The 16397-nt window shown below is 35.7% G+C and overlaps 1 protein-coding gene across 1 annotated transcript in view; it reads right to left on the bottom strand.

Moving 5' to 3' along the window:
* Positions 1-13405, bottom strand: part of LOC118737719 — a gene marked incomplete in the record, with an annotated part of 336238 nt that extends 322833 nt beyond the window's left edge. The window contains 1 exon segment of the mRNA XM_036468426.1: positions 12148-13405.
* Between the last annotated feature and the right edge of the window lie 2992 nt (positions 13406-16397).

Genomic DNA, 16397 nt, shown 5'->3' with positions numbered 1-16397 from the left:
TTTCCTACTACGAGCATTTAAAAGCCTGAATGAACAAATAACTGATATGTGGCTATTGAAAACTACGAAATCCTTACTATCCTTACTAATATTATAAATCCGAAAGTGAGTTTGTTTATTTGTTATAATTTCACTATTTAACTACTCAACCGATCCTCATGAAATTTTGTGCACAGGTGTCATTTAGCCCTACTTAAAATATAGGATAGATTTAATCTAGATTAGACGAGGGGAATGGTACTTCCTATACTAAAGTAATTTTTCATACCGCATATCTCATATTTTTGATAAAGTACTGGAACTTGGTATAGATATATATAAAATCAATTCAATACTCATGAAGGAGGGCTGCGACCAGTTTAAAAAAATCAAACTCAACTTGAATTAAGGGAATTATTTATTTGAAAATTATATTAACCCTTTCACTGTCGAAAAAAAATGACGGTAAGCTAAAAATCGTTTACCTGTGGGATAGTGTTAACACTAAAATATAAAAAAAAACTATAAAAACTAATTTTGTTAAAATTAGCTTTTGGAATTCCACTAAATAAACATCTTTATTTTATTATTTACAGATGAAAGGGGAGTTAATTAGTCGCATCCATATGAAACGTCGGTTAAATTCGACAAATCCACGTAAAGGTTTAAAGAATGGATGCCAAAAAGCTGAAAAAAGTTGTAGCTTGAAAAATATTTTGAAAAGGCTTGCCACCGGTTTGAAAAGCCTAATTTAAAATAATTATTCGCAAGCATTCGGAAAAATTAATAAATGGGTGTCAAAGGAAAGATTTTTAAGAAACCTTCCCATTGAACATTTAAAATATTACAGAGGTATTTTAAAAGCGTTGCCACCCGTTTAAAAATTTAATTCAATTAATTTGAATGAATTACTACAATACGGATTTCAACTGAAAGGTTTTTGGTAAGGGTCTTTAGCCCCTAAACATCCTCTTAGGAGGGTTGCCACCTGTTTGAAAAATCTAATTTTTCTTTAATTAAGGGAATTCGGTAATTGGAATATGTATCACAATAGGATGTTATACGATGGGGATTTTATAGGGTTTTAGTAGGAAAATATTTGGTAGAGGGCTGCCACCAGTTTTTAAAGTCGAGCATGTATAATTTTTTGAGGCTTTATTTCTAAGCAACATACATATATATGTATAGCAGGGTTTCCACATGCTTTAAAATTCCAATTCTACTTGAATTATTTGAATTAACGGTTTAAGAGGTAAAATTCAAACTATTTAATCATTTCAATGAACTTTTGTAATACCGGTATCAATCAAAATGGGTTTGAAATGGCTTCATTTCTAAACTACATGCACATAAGTATGAAAAAGTATCACAAGATAGAGGTTTAAGATAGTTTTAGTTTGAAAATATTTTGAAGATTTAAAATCTCCTGCTTTTTGCATATTTTAAGTATGTTGAGTTTAATTGAAATAAATTACACCTAATGTAGCACGTAAAAATTTCATACACTCAGCGAAGCGGGTGGGAGCGATCTTGTATTAAAATAAAATCAGAGAGACTACTTACTACTACATATAGCCTTTACAAATACATTTTGAGAACAAAAAGACATATTTGACAACTCAAATTGAAATTTTGACAGTAAACGATATTCAAAGTCCTTAGAAACTGCATGACTCTAGTGTGAGGCAAATAAGTAAGGCTAAAAGTCAACCTGAAATAAGGGTCCGAAAGTCATATAATTAAGTCGACCCCTACGGAGGAAGGAAGAGTAAAGGCTCCAAAATAGAACTCCTTAATGACTTAATACGACTCCAAATGTTTGCTGGCTAAAATTACACAGCCATATGAATATTCTAAAATTCCCATTAGAAAAATAGATTATTTAATATTGCAATAATAATGGACTATGGTTTTAGTTTAAAATACACCCAGTATTACAGTTGTACCAAGGATATCAATAGAAGGAGAGCGAGAGAGGCTGCCACAGAAGAGTTAATCTTTTGTTATGATTCAGTTACATAGAGATCAGAACTTTTTAGGCACGTATTCAATGTTTCTGTGCAGGTAAATATGTATGTCAATCAGCATACTAAGTAAAAAAATGCATTCCAACTACGTCATATAGTCCGTATTTGCCTTACTACAAATCTTTAAAAATTTGTTTACCACCACACCAGGTTATTTGTAATTCGTATATATTTCCTTGCTCGCAGTCAGTCAGCTAACTGAATGTAGTTGGCTGCGATTCAAACTACGGAGTAACTTAATTTAAGCGGAAAATCTTTTTTAGGTATGTGAAGATGCTAAAATATAATTGGCCAATAAATTGAATTAAGATCAACCGCTGAGTTAATCTGAAGTAATTTATGTTTGGTTAAAGAGACACTTAAAATTTCTACATTAACTATGATACATTTTAACTATACTGAGAGCATTTTTTGTGTGGGTAATTACCCACCTACTAAATTCCGTATGGGTATAACTACATATAACCATACCCACATTATTTGGCGGGCCTGCATATTTGTACCTCAGTGTTTCTAATAAAGCATCTCTTACATCGGTTTTGTTCTTTCCCTTTAATTTTATACCCCATAAGATGTGCTTGGAAGAGTTAAATACACGATTTGGAGAAAAATTTACTTTTTATGAAACTCTTATCTATTTTTATGTAGATACTTACACTTAGTTATATAATTAAAAACTTAGTTAAATAAAACTACTGCCTCGTATATATACACTCAATGCACACTCTCCGTCTATGTCTGGTTATAGCTCAAAAAAGTTGCATCGCAATGTACCAAAAAAAAACAAACTTAAAACATATGTACATAACATTTATACCATTACGTGCTTGCCGGATTGTATGCACTAAGCTCCCAAAAGACCAGCGCCTTTTGGCAAAGTCTTGCTACGTAATCATTTTTATAATGCGCACGCCGCGGTTCGTTATGCTGTAGGCCACAAAAGGCAGCAACACTAACAACAGCAACAAAAAGTGGCAGTTACAAAAGCCTGCGAAATTGTAGAAAGGCAATAAAACTCGAAAGGGAGGTCGCCTCAGCCTGCACTGGAATGCTGCAAACCAAACCAAAAACGCATCTTTATGCAAGGTAGCATTCACTTGTGCATCTGCATACATATATGTATGTATGTATGTATGTACATGCATATAGCTGCAATTGTGTAAGTGAATGCACAGGGCAGAAATTTTCAAATTTGCTTAAAAGCCACGTTTCACTTTTGCCGCGCACCACCGTTGCGCCAGAACAGTTTTATATGACTTTCGTTGCATGAATTTTTGCTCTGGCTTTTGTCTTTATTGTTTTTGTTGTTGTTTGTTGCAACTACCACTCACTCGTTGCATTAAAGTGCATTGCGACAAGGCAAAAGTTTAAGAGCATCACTCCCAAAGTCACGCTTTAACGAGAGGGATGGGAAGGGACGGCTTTGGGGCGGAGTTAAGACAAGCATTCGCAAGTGGATGCCACACATGCACTTACAATACATTTGTACGTTTGTATGTACATATGTGCATGTGTGCATAATATGCATATGTGTAAGTGCGGTGTCTAATCTTTAGAATAGCTGAAAGCGCAAACACAATGCTTGGGGAAAAAATGTCGTGCAAATAATAAACCAGCGGGAAATATGCGCACAACAATAACAATGGCAACAACAGATATATGTTTTAACAGAACAACAAAACATCTGGTTCAGTAGCAATATGCGTCAGGACTTTTCCCAACATCGAAGCTAATTTGTGTCAATAAAAGAAAACGAAGTACACTTTTGTTCAAGGTAGCGAAATGGGAGGTCGAGCAAGGGGGCGAGTTCATGTGAAATGCATAAGTTTTGGGAGAAAAGAAAGTGCTTACTCTGTCAAAGCTGAAAGTTTTTGAGAAAACTTTGACGCCGGGTGATTAGAGGAATTGAACTGGGATGCACAATTTGCGTATGGAAAATTTTCTGTTTCAAAGAAATACTTACCTCACATAATTGACAATTTCAAGTCGCCTTTTTTTGTTTGTGCTCTTTTTTTTGGTAAGTGAAACTTTTAAAATTCGAATAAAACCTGAATTTCGCAGTGGTGAAATTGTTTTGCTGAATTTGGCGTACTAAAGTGCAATTAAAGTATCTGAATACCGCTGCACAATTGTCGCTTTACAGCAGACGTTCCCAAACTTGTTTCGCCGTAGACCACATTTCAAAACTTTATTGGTTTCGGTGAACCCCCAGCAGCTACATTTCTAATATACTCCCAAATCTCATCAATTTGCATCGCGGGTAAGTTCCAAAGCTAAATTCGGAGTGGCAAAAATAAAAATAAAATATTTTATTGTGTTCTATTTATTAAAACAATGTGATTATACACTTGCAAGTTTTAAAAAACAAAGCTCGTAAAGCAATCAAAGTACTCTCTTGATCTGAGGAGTTATATTTTTTAAGAGAACTCCGAGAGCTAGCGTTGTTTACATTTTCTGTATCATTGCCTCCTCACATGTTCGGCTCACTCATGAATTTGCATGTGGCGTATTCGTAAAATAGTTTATTTATGTTGATGGCATCATTTTTAGTTTTATCGCTCCGAGTTTTAAAGTGATGCGAATGCCTGGTTTGAGCCAGTTCTGGTCAAATGGTTAGATGTCTCATTACCAGGTACTCCCGAGTGACCTGGTACCCAGAGTAAAGCAAGCTTGTTATGTTTACCAATATAAAATAATACCCTAAGTCGAAAATTGCATTGCCGAACTAGTCTGGAAGTACTTAGACAGAGGCCTGGCCAATGCCTTAAGTGCAGCCTGGCTGTCACTTCCGATATGTGAGCTCCTTCCCCTCTATCTATTTTCCACCACCTATTTGTCCATGGCTTTGCGGATTGCAAATATCTCAGCCAGGAAGACCGGGGCATACCCCAGATCTTGACCCAGAGCCAGTTTTGGAGCCATCAGTGAAGATTCAACAATGTGTGAGTCCGCGCTGAGTGTTGGAATTAAACCAGCATTTAACCTCAGGGAACTCAAGATTATAAAATCTCTTCAACAAAGGTAATGGCGGCTTACTATCATATAGTATTGAAAAAACATAAGTGGTCAAATCTCTCGCCAGCAATTTTCTCCCCGCCTTACTCAATGTTATACGAATATCCATTTCTTTTTAGTCTGAAGGTGGCCTTTAAGGCTTCCTCACGTATGAAGACAAAAAGTGCCGGTAAGTGCAGTAGTGCAGTAGTGCTTCAAGGGCACTACACATCACTCAAACAAATTAAAGTTAAATATAGAGGATATCAAGCAACCATTTTGGTTCTTTACTATCGATAAATTTTTGTGGACCCCCACTTACCAACTCGTGGACCCCCGTATTTTTTTCACGCCAACGTAGACCCCCGACGAGTCTCCCGTAGACCCCTGGGGATCCACCTGGATCACTTTGGGAATCGCTACTCTACAGCATGGAGTAGAGCAACCCAAATAGAGCATGGTTTCTGTCAGGTGATTTCAAAATATATTCGGTGTACTAGCTTGAACTGAAAATTATTGCAGTCATCAAAAGTCTCACAGCTTTTCCTGATTGTGTATTTTTTTAATTCTCCACATCTTGGGTCAGAGAACTTGGTTGATTTTTCTGGATTCTGTACTGGGATGATACAATTGTTCAATATTTCCTTACAGAATAGAAATAAACCGAGGGAATTTATACAACCGTTGCATTTCACTACGAAGCCGACATTTTAATTTAAAATTAAGAAAATCTATTTTTTCAAAGAATTAGCCCCATCTTGTCTTTTTAAGCCTACATAAAATACAAAATACATAGAAACTTATTCACCTCTTGTGTATAAACATAAACATGCACTTTTTCTTAAAATAATTGTAGTAACATTTCAGTTTCTGTGCATATTTAGTCATAGCTGTGTACCAAAGATGTTTGTTTGTATGGACTTTAATAATATATATAAGAATAGAATGTTGACACTTACGCTTTTGCTAACATTTTTGCCAAACTTCTTCTCTAATTCGTGTTGTGCGTGTTGGTGTTGTTCAACGAATGGGGGGGGGACTTACAGTTTTACGCCACCTCCGAGTGCCAAATGGATTTTATGAGAAGCTTTTTCATGACAGAAATACACTCGGGGCAGTGTTGGCAAAATGTTAATTTGAATAACGATAAAAATTAACCATTAAAATGTTATTCGCGATTAATGATTAAAATTAATTAGTCGTAATCACCTGTGCGATTAATGATTACAAATTTTTAATCGTAAATCGTTGGATGTGATTACGATTAATTAATTTTAGTCATTAATCGTTAATCTAAATAAAAAGAAAATCGGATTATATGGTCCAGTTTGTCCGAGTTTGAAACCAAACCCGCTTGCAAAAAACACATCATGTAAAAAAAATAATATTATTATTGTTATTAGTAATGCATAAACTGAGAACTTTTACAACCCATCGCACATGTGCAGAGAGATATTATAACCTAGTTATCAAAACGTCTTTTGGAATAGATCATAATGAAAATGCCCACCAAATTGCTTTGATTGATGAGGAAAACCGACTTAACCATATCCGATTAACTGGCCTTATATGCAAAGGAAAATTCCAGCATAAATTAATTAATCACCAAACCCACTTTATCAAATTAAGGATTATTGAATAAAAATTATTTCTTTTTAATCGCGATTATGATTAACTGTTAAAATAAATCATGATTAACTGTAATCGGATTGAATCGAATTAACTAATTGATTAAAAAATCAATCGATTAGTGGCAACACTGCTCAGGCGTTTGTCATAAAAATTAAAGCTCGTTATTATAGATAGCTTTACGAAAGAAAATCATAACTTTGACTTCAAACTTAGATACAAAAAAAAAACTTATCTCCGCCAAAGTTACGTAAGTGCTGGCATGGGGTAAATACTTAAAATTGTAGCGACACATTTGTACACGCAGATGTTCTGGCCGTGTTTATTTACGTACCCTGCGGGGAGTTAGGAAGCTAGACAGAGCGCGAGCACGCTCCAAGTACTCCAAGACATGTTTTTTTCAACCTGAAATGGCCTTGAACCCATGCGCCTAGTTAGCGGTTAAATGCAACGATTTGTTTGCGTTCTTGGAACCATGGACCTCCCGAGTAGCAGTAGGCACATCTAATCAAACGGCTACGGCGGCAAGAGCAATACTCAAATCCGAAAAAATCAAGAAAAATTCAATTATTTATTTAAAAAAAAGGTTAAATTAGACCAAACATAAATAGTTAACTACCCATACGTCTAAAGGGGTGACTTATCAACTTGTAGATTTATTCAAAAAATTTTAATGCACTATTTTTAATAGTCGTACAAAAAAAATGCCACTTAGTTACAAAATCTATATGATAGAGAGAGAGAGAGAGAGAGATGTGCGGGCGGGCCAATGAAGCGGTAGCGCAAGATGTCCCTTTTACCATGTATCAATTGGGAGACTCCATTGTAAAAGTCATGATCTAGCTGCCGTAAGCCGCTATGCAATTAGCTGCATATATTTAGGGGTGCATTCATGCAGTGCCCCTATGTGGCTTGTAAGCTGTAGCTTATTGACATGCAAACATTTTTTTGGGAGTGAAGTGTGGGCTAAGCTTAAGGCACCGTGTGATAGCCAAGGTGGTTTAGGTTGGAAATGCCAGCAACTTATCACTTCACCAAGTTCAGCGATTATATATTTGAGAATTTCCTAAAAAATGCATATCCAATTAAGAACATGCGAATGGCCTTTAAACACAAGTACGTGTATGTGTTCGCTGCACTTGGCTTATGCGATAAATGCGTAAGTCACTTAAACACCCACAAAGTTAGCCGTTTTATAAGAAATCGCAGAAAATCGCAACACAAAACCTAGCGCCAAGATATCAGTACAGTTTAAAATTTAAGGAAAATCTCAGCGGAATTCCAACAACTGTATGTGGCACAACCAGTCACCACAAGTTCTTGTACGATTTTTTCGAAGAATCCGGCCTTCAAGTTATTCAATTTACCCTATATATTTGAGCTTTAAATGGTAAAAAATGTATTTTTGGAAATTTTTAACTTCTCTAGAAAGATACGGATGCACAGTATGACCTTTTGATCAGCGTAAAATAAAGGCTGAAATATTGGGATATAAGACTTTGAAACTTTCTTTCAGAAATACCAATTTTTATTTCAACCGACTTAACCGCATAACTTTGGACCACGAATACCGGTTTCCATAGTTGGTACCTCAAGGGTGGTCCGGTCCGAACTTGGTTTTGATTCGATCATTGAATCATGAAGAAATTAACGATACTACTAAATTTTTGTATAAGAATTGAAGTCGGTTATGTTTTTTTTCTTTCTATAACGAAAACCCGTTTAAATCAAATTTTTTAACTATGTATATAAAATACTTATAACAACTCAACAAGTTTTAAATTTGTTATTGAAGGTGTTACACACAGCCTTTTTCAAGCACATCGAGATTTAGTTTTATTGATGGCATAATTTTAGAATTTTTAAACATTTTCATGAAAAGCCAAAAATGAGTCAACTCAGTATATCCTAAAAATATCCCCAAAGAGCCTAAGTAAATCATAAAGACTTATGCAAATTTGAAGTTAACGCGATGGTAATACGCGGTAACATTCGGGAAAATGAAAAAAATATAAAGTAGTAAAAATTTTTATGAAGTTTAAAGATCGTATTTGCATTTTTTGTTATACTGAAAATCAAAAGAAGATGCTAAAAGTGACCGGAAATATATATAGGCCTGCTCACAGTTGCGTCCCTCACAACTCTACACGACAGCATAACTTCCTAACTTTTGTTTTCTGCATAAAAATCCGCAGCCTATTAATCAGCCAAACCTGCCCCTATGAGGAGCATGTAACTAGATACCGCATTCTTCGGGATATTTTGTGCGATCAAAATTTGCGATAGCAAATGTTGAAATTCCGCTGCTGATCTCAGTAAACAATGGAGGAGAAATTTTAAAACACCAACCCTTATTGACTAGTGCGGGCCTTCATCTTTTTCTTGCCATATTTCATACTCTTAAATCTGTGGTATGGCCGAAAAAGTTGTACATGGGGCGTTCTATGCCAGAATGGACGGGGTTCACACTTCATGCGTTTGATTTGTTTAAAATTTTTAGGGACAAACATAAATAATAAATAAATATGAAATTTGAGCTTGATTGATACATTTTTAAAAACTTTACAGCACAAAAACAAAAACAATTCGGTTTAATAGTTTTCCAAATATATCGAGAATAAACCGAGAGAAAAATTTAAAAAAAATCACACATACACACATCAAAATTCTCTATGAAAATAAATATTTTTAAAAAAATTTTACATACAAATCTTTTCATAAGAAATTAGTTTTTGAAAATAACCCACCTCAAAAAAATTTAAAATCACAAGAACTTGCACTTTATTATACTAAAATTTAATGGGCTACAAAACTACATACTCAAAAAAATTCTAAAAAAAATTCTAAAAATTTTCTAAAAATTCGTAATGTACACATTTTACTCAACTTCGGTGTAAAAAAAATTCATAACTAAAATTATTGTAGAGTGCAACCCATAACACTATACTTAAATATTGCGCAATACTTAGAGCTACGATTGTGATTTTTTTTTCAGTTTTTTTTTAAGTTTTTCTAGAAAAAATATTTCTTTTCATAGAGAATTTTGATATGTGTAAGTATGTAAGTCGCCTCCAACCCATGGTACAATAATTACAGGTATTGTCTTCCCAGAGAGTTTTGCTTCACAACCAAAATCGTGCTCCCTTATTTTCATTTTGACGAAGTTCAATGTTGATTCTTTTACTTTCATTTGGCTTTGCTTTTTGTTTTCGCTCAATTTAATTTTTATAATTTTTCAAAACAAAAGAAAAAACGTTTAAAATTAAGTAAGCCGTACAAATTTTGAATTTATTTACGAGCAAATGTTTTTTCCCAGCTTTTGCAAGTTAAATAAGTTCTCTGCAAGATGGTTTGTTTAAAAAAATACGTGAACATTATGATATATGGGGTATGGAAATATCCCTTTTCCCTAGCAGTAAACCTTTTAGTGTGGGCAACAAAGATTATTTTTAAATAAGGCAGGTCGGAATATGTGCTCTCAGGTATTGTCTGTAATTATTGTACCATGCCCCGACCCAAATTAAAAAATCAGACTACAATCAATAGTGTTTCCGAAATTAACAAATTCTTTCTTTACTTTCAATTAATTCTTCAACATAGATTAAATGGGTCTTCCACTCTCAATTTGAACGAACCCAGGAGTTACCTCATACACAGAAGGCAAAATAAGGAGTGCTTCTACATAAATAAAAGCTTTCCGGGCGGGCCTTTTCAATAAGAATATCCTGTTGGAAGCTGCACCATTAGAAGACAAACGAGAAGGTGTCTTCAAAACACCGAATCGTAGCATATACACGTGTCGGTCCTATCTGGAACCAAGTTCAAATTGAATTATAGTAATTTCATGTAAATTTATCCTTCCAAAGGTAGTTAAGTCAGAATAATCTGAAAGTCTGGCCATTTCATGCAAAATAAAATGGAGTAACGAATCGAATCGCGGAAGGCATACAGTTTCAAAAGATCCCAAATAAGGGCAGCTAAAACGCCGTTTTTTCTAATTTTGTCGCCTGGGTTAGGTGCGGTTCTCGCTGTTTTTACATACATATGTACATTGGATTGGTCCAAAAAAAGTTTCCGAGATAAGTTTGGGGGCACCTTCCAAAATTTTTCCTTTTGCCAAAAGAGGGGCTAGCACCAAACTTTACGTTTTTAAGTATAAATTTAGAGGATACTTTATTGAGTTAAGCAACCTAAGATACTTTCAAATGTAGATTAGCTAAAACAATATCACAAGCTTAAGTTGTCATGAAAACACCAGCGTTTTATAAAAATCATCAATATCTTTGAGGGTTTCAAAGGGACTCAGTAGAGCATTTCAAGGATATTGAGGGTCTTGGTTATAGTAGAAAATTTAAAGTTGGTACATATATAACAAATACCAAAACGAAAAACAAACTAAAAGCGTACCACATTCTCTACGCTGAAAATGTTTCCCCCCATAAAAAACTGGGACCACTCTAATATACATACAAGGATCATAGTTATCTTTAACCTGCCGCATCTAACACCTAAACCACTGAACATTGCATTGCAACCATAGACCTGCATTATATTTATTACGATCAGGATCTGCACGTAACTCCGACTGGATAATTAAAAATAATTACTCGCCACATTTATTGGCCGCCAATTTTACAGCTCACCAACTGCCAACTTGCAACCCAACCACCGGTTACGATTACTATGCGCGACAACAAATTTGCATCGCTAACGCCTCCCAATGGCCGTTAGCGCTTATCACACGTCACTGGGCCACAAATTCAATTCACAGTGGCGGTGCACACACACACACAAACACATAAACCGTGAGTATGATTAGTAGAAGCGTAATTGTAGCAGCCAAGCGAGAGAAGATAACGCCAAATTCCAACGCATCATAAATCCATGCCACCCCACTGGAGGTGCGTGCCTCCAATTACCGTTAGCAAAATATTTTATTTTGCCAACAAAATTGCGTTTGCGACACAGCGCTGTACGTACGACTGCTTGTTGTGGCAGCAAGCAAAGCGTAAAGCAATAAAATGCTAAAAAAAAAATCTATTTGAATAAATAAAAAGTGTGTGGCCTATATGTGTGTGGGTAGATGTGTGTGTGTGTGTGTGGTATGAATGTAACGAACAGCTGACGTTGTAAATTATTTTGCGCTCAAATAAAAGAAAGAAATGAAAGAGAAAAGTGAAAACGTTGTTGTTGTTGGCGCTTATGTTTATATGCAAAAACAAACAAAAAAATATATATAAAATAGAATTACGTTACAACAACTGCTACAACATGAGAATACTAAACTGAAATTACATCGAAAAAGAATTGGAGTGTGGACCATCGTCGGCTTGGTATATATGTAGATATATTTTTCTTTTCTTTCATACATATACAAGCCACCTAACGGCAAATAAATACGTTGAGTAACAAACGAACGATGAACATACATTCTCGCACGTGCATACAATTCACTGAAATACAGGCAGATATAATGCATATATCCAATTACATAGGCACTTACCCGAATAAAAAGAGTCAGCAGCGCACAAACAACTCGCTGCCACCCTCACCGCACGGCCGCACAACTGCTTAGGTGGCTTTCTAATCCGCGCACGTTCACCGGTGATATTTTACGACGACCAAGCCGTACTTGCGTTCTGCAATAGAGCAGCACGCCGCAGCCTCAATGCGCCACAGCTTGGGTATTTTTGTGCGGCACCGGCACGTTACTGGCTATGTACCTATACACCACCGACCAAAAGTGGGCGCAAAGGATGCGAACTTATTTAGTACGTGTTACTATGCCGGGCAGGTGCCGCAGCGAGCGAGTACATCAAGCTTTTTTCTATGGCAAACTGACTGTCACGACACTTAAGGTTGAAGTGTTGTTGCGGCAAATACATATATGCTGCTTCTACTGCATACTGGCAGTGGCAATGCACACAAATAACTTTTAGTACTTCAACGAATTACACGATTGGAAATCACTTTTGCGTTTAAGTTTATGACGCAAACATGTATTATGTACTTATATAATAGGAGGAATGCACGCTGGCAAAAACGACTTAATTTATCAGCGCAGCTTGTGGCCACAACAACAACAACAATAACAATAACTAGTAAGCACGACAATAAAAGTTAATAGTTACCTGTCGCAGCAATTAATTTCGACGACTGCGCAGTGCACACGCACACACGAAAACAAAACAAACGACCGGTAAAGCTGCAGAATTTAGTAAAGTCGGCCACAATATCCACAAAAGGGGTTCACACAGCGCTCGCAGAAAATTTTATTGCGAATCGAAATTTCGTTTGCATCAATTTAACACCGAACAATTAGCACTGCTGTAAATATGTATGTATGTATGTACTAGCAAGGTGTTACGCGTAGCTGAATGCTCATGCGCTGCTAGCCTACCAACAGCAGCCAAAGCTAATTGCTTTTTCTTTTGTATTTTACTTTTCTAACTACTCGCACTCGCGCTATCACTGACGCTCGGTACAGCGGCTATGTACTAGCGAATTTTCAACTTGCTGCCTAGCACTCATCACTTCACTTTGCAGTTTAAAAGCCACGCAAAAAACAGGTTTTTAAATACCTGTATATGTTGAAATCCTTTTTATTGCTTAAAATTGCCAGTAAAATGCACGTAATGAGGACGCATTCGCAATGTGGGCCAAGCACTAGAGACGCAGCGAAAACTGCATTATATGTACATCCATGTAGCGAGCAACGTACAACAAACGATAGATTTATATTCAGCACGAAGTACACCAAATCGAACCGAACCGCACAAAAGTTCCTTAGAGACTGACTACCACCAAGTGGTCGGCGGCCGAGCACAGTCTGTATGTTTCAGTTTCACTTGAGTGTCGTCGCATCGTATGGCGGCGAATAGGAACAGTGACAGTCTTCGTCGCTGTACAGACAAGTAGCAACAGCAACGGCAACGGCAATTCTGGGAACAGCAAGGAATCGCATTAACAGCGCTAATAAATAAATAGCAGTTGGGCGCAGCAACAGCGGGGGCAACACCCCATCAACATGACTCGACACTAGCACCAACTTCACAGCTTCAGCAGCAATTTGGCAACAGCCGCGATGCTGCGGCGGAAGTCAGCATTGACGTCGGGTACGAGTTGCCACTTTAGCCACTTCGGGTGCTGAGAATGAGCATAACTGCTTTTAGTACATTCGTCACAACGACAGCAACGTGGATATTCGGGCGTCACCCATTGCATGCGTGTCGTGCGAGCGCGGAGCCGGATGCTGATACTCTATTTGTGCCACGAGTAACGAGTGTTGTGCGGAAGTGAGCACTATAGGAGTGAGCATCCTCTCTTTGGCACGTACTTCCGTTTGCGGGTGGAGGGGAGGCGAAAGCAGGTGCAACAACTTGGATGCTGCTCTATGCTCTCATTGGTGCAACGGCGGAACAAAGTGGTATTGAAACAATAGTTTTGAATAGTTCATTTGAATAAGTGCAGCTATTAAATGTTTTGATTATAAAGTTTATTAATAGCAATTGTAGTGATAGAGATATTAGGAATATTAATGTGTGAATTTAGTGCGGGCGTAAAGCGGTATGGTTTAAGTATCGGTTTGTGCATTGACATTTTTTAAGGTGCGGCAATAATTAAGGATGTGTTTAATTTTTATGTAGATAGCAAATGCTTGTTGCCATTTTAAAGTGTAATATCAGCTGCGGGTTCGATGTAGTGGCGGTTAGGGGATATGAAACAAAGATGTGTTATATTGATTTCTATATGAGATTATTTATATGTAAATTTTTAATTCACCTGTTTATGTATGTTGGATATTAACGCTCTATATGTGCAATCTTAATAATTGAAATTTAGGAAAACCTCAATTTTTGAAATGATACATAAAACGCCAAAATTCGTTAACTTAATATTGGCCATAAGAATATGGATCTGTATACCATTTTTCAAGTTCAGCAGTGGGATTCTGACAATCGCTATACCAAAGTTTATGTACCCAGGTATGAAAAAACCCGTAGCTTCTGCAGTTTTGGTGTTTCCGTTCTCAAATTTTTACTCCTTAGAGTTTGACAACTATTTAGGTTGAAAAAGATAAATATCAAACATGATAATAATAAAAAAAAAAACTTTTTATTGTAATATATCTAACACTCTCGCGGAAAGCCGAGGTAATTACGCAAATTTTGATACCTTAACTGATTTTCTGCGACAAATAGTTTATTAACTGCAAACAATTGAAAAAGATACTTCCCCGTGAGCTCAAAATTTCGGGAATTTTTTTTCGAAATTTTCGAATATCGTGACGAAATAAATAATAAAACAACAACAAAAAAATAAAAAAAATAGGTGTCTTCTTGTTTTCGATAAAGAATGTAAAAAAATATATTTCACCCCAAAAAAAATATTGAGTTGTAAATATTGTATGGAATGACCCATACATATCTTGCGGAAATCACCTGATGTAGAATAACATATCTTAATCAATTAATCTGATCAAAATCGTGCCTTGGCAGACGGCACGGCAGCGGATTAATGAGCCGCGAGCACGTAGGTTCGAATCCCACGGCGAGTAGAATATTTTATTTTTATTATGTTATTTATATATAATTTTTTTTTCATTTAACTTTTTTTATTGATTCAATTATACCTTCTATATTTTTTTTTGTTTTTTGTACTTAGTTGTTTTTGACTTTTTTAGTAATATTAAAGTTTAGAAATTCAAAGTAACTAATAATAAAAAAATGTAAAATAAAGAAAAAAATGTGAAATAAAATAAAACGAATGAAAAGAAAACAAAGTAAATTTAAATATATAAATCAAATAATAAATAAATAAATAAATAATAAAAACAAAAAATTTTTTGGCAATCGCTCCAACCAAGGATCGAACCTGGGACCTGCAAACTTGTAGTACACAGCTCTCACCACTCGTATTTGTTTGCTCAGAGCACAAGGAATGGTTATAACTAGCATAGCTATCCACATTGTAGTCGGTAATGCAGTCTCCATACTATTTCAGATAAGTTGTTATTCAATTTTAATTGGATTCCTATCTGAATTAGTACGGTGACTGCATTACCTATTAGAAGGTCTGTGTCCATGCTTGTTTTACATATTCTCTGTATTTTACACTCTCTGAGTTTTGGTCAATGTTGTTGTCGAAAATTGCCTTGATCCTAGTTAAATTTGGGAACAAACTCTAGGACTTAATCCGGATCATCAGCAGTTAATTCCCGAGAAAATTCCGAGTTAACTAATTGATCCGGATCAACTCTGGCGTCTGTCTATGCTTTTAGCGTTTTATTTTGTCATTTTAGCGTCCCTATGCTAAAATTTCTTATTACCCGGATAACACAAATCTCAAATAACATGTCCCCACCAAAAAGTTAACCATCTCAAATCGAACTTAGGGATGGGTAGTGGGGGGTTGAAATTCGATTTTTCCGAATTTCGAACATTTCCCAAACATTCGATTATTCGATTCGAAATTTGGTGGTGAAAATTCGATTTGATTCGAATTTTTTCGAATTTTCCAAAAATGTTTTTAATTGAAACTTCTTAATCGAGTTCGGAGATGTTTGCGTTAAATATTTAACACCAAGTTATAAAATCTGTATCGTTCGTTAAATTAAAAAAAAAATTAAATAATCGCTTTCGCAGATGTATACGTTAAATATTTAACACCAAGTCATAAAATCTGTATCGTTCGTTCGATTTTCAAAAAGGAGGTAGGTGTTAAATGAAAGGGCTTGCCCTGTAGATGTGTGTATGTAATCAAAATCAA

This window comes from Rhagoletis pomonella, unplaced genomic scaffold, assembly GCF_013731165.1.
Source record: "Rhagoletis pomonella isolate Grant_MI unplaced genomic scaffold, Rhpom_1.0 Rhpom_scaffold_00004, whole genome shotgun sequence".
NCBI classification, from domain to species: Eukaryota; Metazoa; Arthropoda; class Insecta; order Diptera; family Tephritidae; genus Rhagoletis; species Rhagoletis pomonella.
Note: the sequence above shows the minus strand (reverse complement) of the source record. Positions and strands in the feature narration are given on the sequence as shown.